Below are 6000 nucleotides of genomic sequence, written 5' to 3'. Positions count from 1 at the left end.
ACTTGAACTTTTCTCCTGGAAATAGGGGTTTTCTCCTCCTATGTAGCGCACTGATTTAAAAATCACGAGTTCTATTCTGGTTAGATCTACACCTGCCGAACACGTGCGTACGTTTATAATTGAAAAAAAGTTGTTCCGGATGTTGCAAAGGCAAACTGCCGCTGTGTAACTTAATTTTTCATCCTAAATGAGATTTTCGGATTCTAGTTTAGTCCTTGTCATGCCCAGACAGAAGTCTCACGCTGTGCGGCAAAATGAGCGGGGGGTTGATGATGTGAAATAATGGCTGTATTTAATCATTTGTGCGCAGGAGTCTGTCGACCACAAGCGCCGCGCCGGCATTAGAAAAATGAAGTGGTCAAGTGGATTTCTCTCTTCCCCCCGTCGACGCTTAAAAGCAGGCGGCGGCGGCGGCGGCTGACCTTTAAAGCTCTATAAAGCACCGTGCTGGCGTGCTGTGTGGAGGTTATACAGGAAAGAGTTAAGTGGTCCAGATAGGGCCCGACATGAAGGCTCTCGGGGGGCGGGTTAGGCACCGGGCACCTTCAGGTCCTTTAAAAATAATACTTTCAGAAGGACTGAAACAAATTCCCAGACACACAAACCGAGACACCCCGTCGACACCTCGACCCACAAACTGCGCGCCCACCGACCGCCTCTCGCCCTCTCGCCCTCTCTCTCTCTCTCTCTCTCTCTCTCTCTCTCTCAAGTGCTTTTTTTACTTGGCTAATCTTCCCATGTCTTGTCCAAAAATCCAAGGCTCAATTACTGCTGACGCTCCTGCCATCCGACAACCCCTCCGGTTGTCGAGGCAGTAAATAAAAAATTAAGAGCCTCGCGAGGAAAGAGCAGAAAGTGCTCGCAGTAACTTTTAACGGCCTTCTTAATTATGCACGTAACCGTACGACAGCCCAATTTGGAGAGCCAAAGCAGCTCCCCTAAAATCCAGCCGAGTGGAGTCCGTTTGATGCAATGCGTCGCAGGTTTATGAGAAGTTAAAACGGACGGGTCAAAGGAAGGACGGCTCCGTCTACTCTGTAATTAATATAAACACACTGTATACTGTATGTATACACACACACTTGGCCGCCCGGCCCGGGCCGAGCGTGAACGCTATTAATAAATAATATATTTGTAGCTGCACTTATTATTATTATTATTGCCATTTTTTCTTTACTGACATTTTACTATTCTTGTAATTTAAATTAAATTGAGTAAAAACATTTATCTATATCAGGAGGTATTTTCATGTATATACAGTATGTGTATATATATACAGTATATATACACAAACAAAATGACTTGCCTTACTAATATAATTCAGTAAACCGTTTTTAAAATATACCTTTGAATTTTCTGTAGAATTCAAAGATTTCCTGTAATATATATTACAAGGCACAATGAGGCCATTTTTTTTGTGAGCAAAATGAAAGCCCAGCCTTCGCCCTGCACTTTTAAATGAGCTATAGATATGAAATACACAAAATTTGATTATATAGAAAACAGAGGCTACCTGAGATCACACTTCCGACCTGCTAAAGGCTGTTATCCCAAAAAGTAAGACACTGTTTGGTTTGTGCTCTCTTGGTCGGCTGTTTCCCTTAAGTCACGGAGCACACACGGCCACTCATATTCTACCGTTTAAAATCCTTTTCCGGAGACAATGAACTGAGACGACCCACGCAGTGCACCCGGCGTCTCTGCTTTATGAGTGAAAATGTCCCTTCCCTCGTCCACTGCATCGTCCACCACGTGAGGTGACAATGCATGAAGATGAGCCTCGTCCAATCAGCATGCTGCAAAGTCAAACCGCTCTGCTTGGATGGACGGATCACACTCAAAAGTGCGAGCGTGAACTTGAATTTGAGACAGAAGTTCAGCCTCTGAACGATGACGTCAAGTACAGACGAGAGGAGGTATTGATGAACGGCCTCGGCGTGTCATGTCTCACCGCTGGGAGAAGCTCTGTCTGGAAGCTTCTCCTCAAGCGCTGGATGTGAGAAACGCCCGTCACGCGTTCGAGAGCAACCTCTCCGGGTCGCCGTCACATCAATCACCCGCGCGCGCGCCCGTGCGCACGCACGCGCACACACACACACACACCAATCTGAACTAAAATCTCGGTCAGAATATTAAATATCCCTCATGCAAACACACATTGGGCATTATGGTCTGGTCTGAGTCACGTTGGGTCTGAGCATCCAGAGGTCGTCACAGCCTGAACTGAACACACAACGAGACCGGAATAGAATGAAAAATTATGTGGGGGTTTTGTCTGGCAGGTGTGATTTGCCGTAATCACAGGTATTATCTGAAACCAAAAAGGGAAGTACGGATCCCGTCTCCTTCTCTCACGGCTCTATGAGGACACAACGGGGAGCAATGTTCTTTCTTGCAGAATAACCCGCGTGAAAGCACCACATCACCTCCTTGTTATGCACACATACAGAAAAGGTTCTTCAGTGCTATCCCATAGTGGTCTGGGGACCCTCAGGGGTCCTTTCGCGGGGTTCCATGGGATCCGCGGCGAAATGCGGACAAGTCGTGAGCACCATGAGAGAATGTCGGGCTACGTCTTGATCCCAGTTTCTCTGTTATCTCTGTAACTATGGTGTAGACGGGTCAAAGCTCACAGTAGAAATCCTCTCAGATTCGGGGTCCCCAGGAGAGATTTATGTTGGGTATTAACGACGATGCAGCATCTGTGGTGAAGTGCCGCGTGACGGGATTTAAGTAAGAAATATATTGTGAGTTTGTACGACACAGGAAGGATCGATTGCATCAGTGTGTGTGTGTTTAGTCTCTGCCTTTGTGTTTGTGTGGCTTTTCGTGAGTGTGGTTGTGTGCGTGCGTGTGCGCGCATGTACCGGGTGTTACATGTATGTGTCATGCTTACTTTTGAGGCCCGTTCCGGTCTCGATCTCCCATCATACGTCTCACATCTCACATCATCCGACACCATACGTGCCCGGTCGCAACCTGAGGGGCTCTGCCGAGGCTCTGCTGGCCGTTCCGCCATCTTGGCTGAGGACACAAGGGCCTTTTCTGTCAGGGCCCCCACTCTCTGGAACAACCTGCCCGAGGAGATCAGACTGGCGGGCTCCTTATCCTCATTTAAATCTCTCTTAAAGACGTGCTTTTGTAAGTGTGCTTTCTCTCTTCTCTTTCTTGTGCTCTGATTTCACTTTCACCTTTTAAGTCACTTCTTAATAATAAGGCATAAAAAAATTATATATACATTTTATATAATGTTTTGTGTTACTTATTATACTCTTCCTCGTATATAGCTCTAATGGTCCTTTATTTCTTGCCCAATGTTGTATAACCCTTAAACTGTTTTAAATGTTTTTTTACTATTGTTGTCCACCTTTTTCAATTTTAAATGTAATTATTTTTTCTTGTGAAGCACTTTGAAAATTTGTTTTAAAGGTGATATACAAGTACAGTTTTATTATTATTATTATTATTATTATTACATAATTATTATTATTATTATTATTATTAATATTATTATTACAGTATTATTATTATTATAACGTTGTACAGAGCATCAGCTCCCCCTGCTGCTCATGCGGAGAACTGATAAGACTCTTACTGCCTTGATCTACCTGAAAAAAGTTGCTTGAACCAAAACACCTGTTCAGATTTTCATCCACAAACCAAGAACTGTAGGTTGATGAGCAGAGAAATTATTTAAACTATTTAAATTTGAATTGTACACACTGTAAACTCTACACTGTGTTTTTCTGATACTGTAAACGGAGGCCTTTCCCATGTTGAAAAAGAGTCGATCTCTGACTGAAAAGGAGACAAATGGAGCGAGAGCAACTCCTATTTTGATTCCTAAAATATCTCAAAAACCTCCACAAAGATGGAATGAGAAAATGTGAAAATAACTGTTATATATAGATAGAATTAGCAATTGACAGACACAGACAGACAGACAGGCCGACAGACAGACAGAAAGATACCTTTAGAGCATGTTTTCCATGTCCTTCCTTAAAGACAGCAGTAGGGTGAAAGGACCAGAGTCACATGGCGAGAGAGACAGAGAAAGACAGACAGAGAGACAGAGAGAGAGACCGAGGGAGAGGACGGATGGCCCGCTAAGACCCATCCATCAGGTTTTTTCCAATCTGGCAACCCGAGACAAACAGAACTGAGATCATTTATCCTGACCTGGCAACTCGGGTGGCGGGAGGATGGCATCCGTTTCATGGAGGCTTCCTGCGGAGGTCAGCCGTCCAGCTGGAGGGGAGAGCGGCCGCCTCGGCGTCCCTCACACTGTGCCAGAGAGGATTGTGGGTGATTTGTTCTAGCGCTTATCTGAGCCGGCATTCGCCTGGTGTCCTCGCCTGTGAGCCTTAAAACTCACCGTAGGGCTTTAAGTCGGAGGAAAAAGTAAACGTACTACAGTAAACAGTTTTTTAGTTGATTTCAGGTGTATTGTATTCTGGCATTTTCCTGATTAGTTTTTTATTTTCATTACTTTATTAATATTGCCTAATGTTTTGAAGTGCACCGCTGTAAACACTGTGGTTTCCCTCGTATCCAACTAAAATGTTATATCATACTAATATCATATCAATATATTAACAGTTATTTTGAATTAAAAAATGTCTATAATCCTATTTAATTTTGGTTCCCTTTGATCTGAATATAATGGGTTTTTTTAAACACACTTTGATTCAGGCAGAATATTTTCTTTCTTTTATAGATAGAAAGGTGTTTGCTATTACCATAAACTTGCATTTGCTTGATGTAGTTACACACTTCATCACTGTCTGTTCACGCCCACACACACACACACACACACACACACGCACACACGCGCACACACACACACACACGCACACACACGACTCTTCGCACTTCTCTACCTGGTACCACAATCAAATAGGCAACACTATTAAATACCATTAGACAGAATCAATTAGCGTGGTTGTAGTAATTTCATCACCTGTCGTGTCGGGGAAGCGGCCATTCACCGGGACGGCGAGCCTCTCGCTGGGTTGCCAGTTATAGCCGAGTAATTTACTGCTCGGCCCTAATCACAGAGCAGCAGCCTGCCCATTACCCATCAGGCTCTCTGGCAGCTGAGGCCTCGCCGTCTCTCAGAGGAAATCGAAAGCTGGGCAATATTTGGCATTGGCTGGGGATCCTTTGAAACCAGAACCCAAAAATAGAGAGAGAGAGAGAGAGAGAGGGAGAGAGGGAGGGAGAGAGAGAGGGAAAGAGAGGGAGAGAGAGGGAGCGCCCATTTTGGATTTAAGTAACAAAACTATTATTTTTCGGCTGATCCATGTTCCATCAAGAAGAACTTTTACTTTTACACTCACCTAGAAGGCTTGTTTGACTGATTTAACCTGCTTCTATTTTGGTTACCAGGTGTCAGATTGTGCCAGACCTTTTCCCCGGGCTTAGACACCTCATATACAGAACCCGTGTGCATATTCTATTCTCTAATCATCCCAATTTCCCAACAAGGACAATGAAGCGTCATACAGTATAACCGAATGTATCCTCAAAATCCCAAACTTAAACGTGTGGTTAGCCGCACATAAATGAATGAGCAAGTCAATGAAATGTGAAGTTTTTGTCGGTGAAGAATTATAATATTTTGTGTGCGTGTGTGTGTGTGTGTGTGTGTGTGTGTGTGTGTGTGTGTGTGTGTGTGTGTGTGTGTGTGTGTGTGTGTGTGTGTGTGTGTGTGTGTGTGTGTGTGCGTGCGTGCGTGCGTGCGTGCGTGCGTGTGTGTGTGTGTGTGGGTGGAACAAGGAACAAGGGGGGGACAAAGTCAACCCTTTCTGTTCAAGTGCTGAAGTTTCCTCCGGTCGGACCTGCCATGTTTAATGAGAGTCTGCCAGATAAAAGAGAAGAGTGGAACACGCTGTCGTCCTGTCGGACATGAAAGAGGGGCGTAGAAATGAAAGCGTTGAACAAAATGAAATGAGAAAAAGGCCCCTATTGACTCCCTCTCTTTTCCTATCAAACACTTCC

The sequence above is a fragment of the Zeus faber genome, assembly GCF_960531495.2.
Source record: "Zeus faber genome assembly, chromosome: 6".
Lineage (NCBI taxonomy): Eukaryota > Metazoa > Chordata > Actinopteri > Zeiformes > Zeidae > Zeus > Zeus faber.
This window is presented reverse-complemented; position numbering follows the sequence as displayed.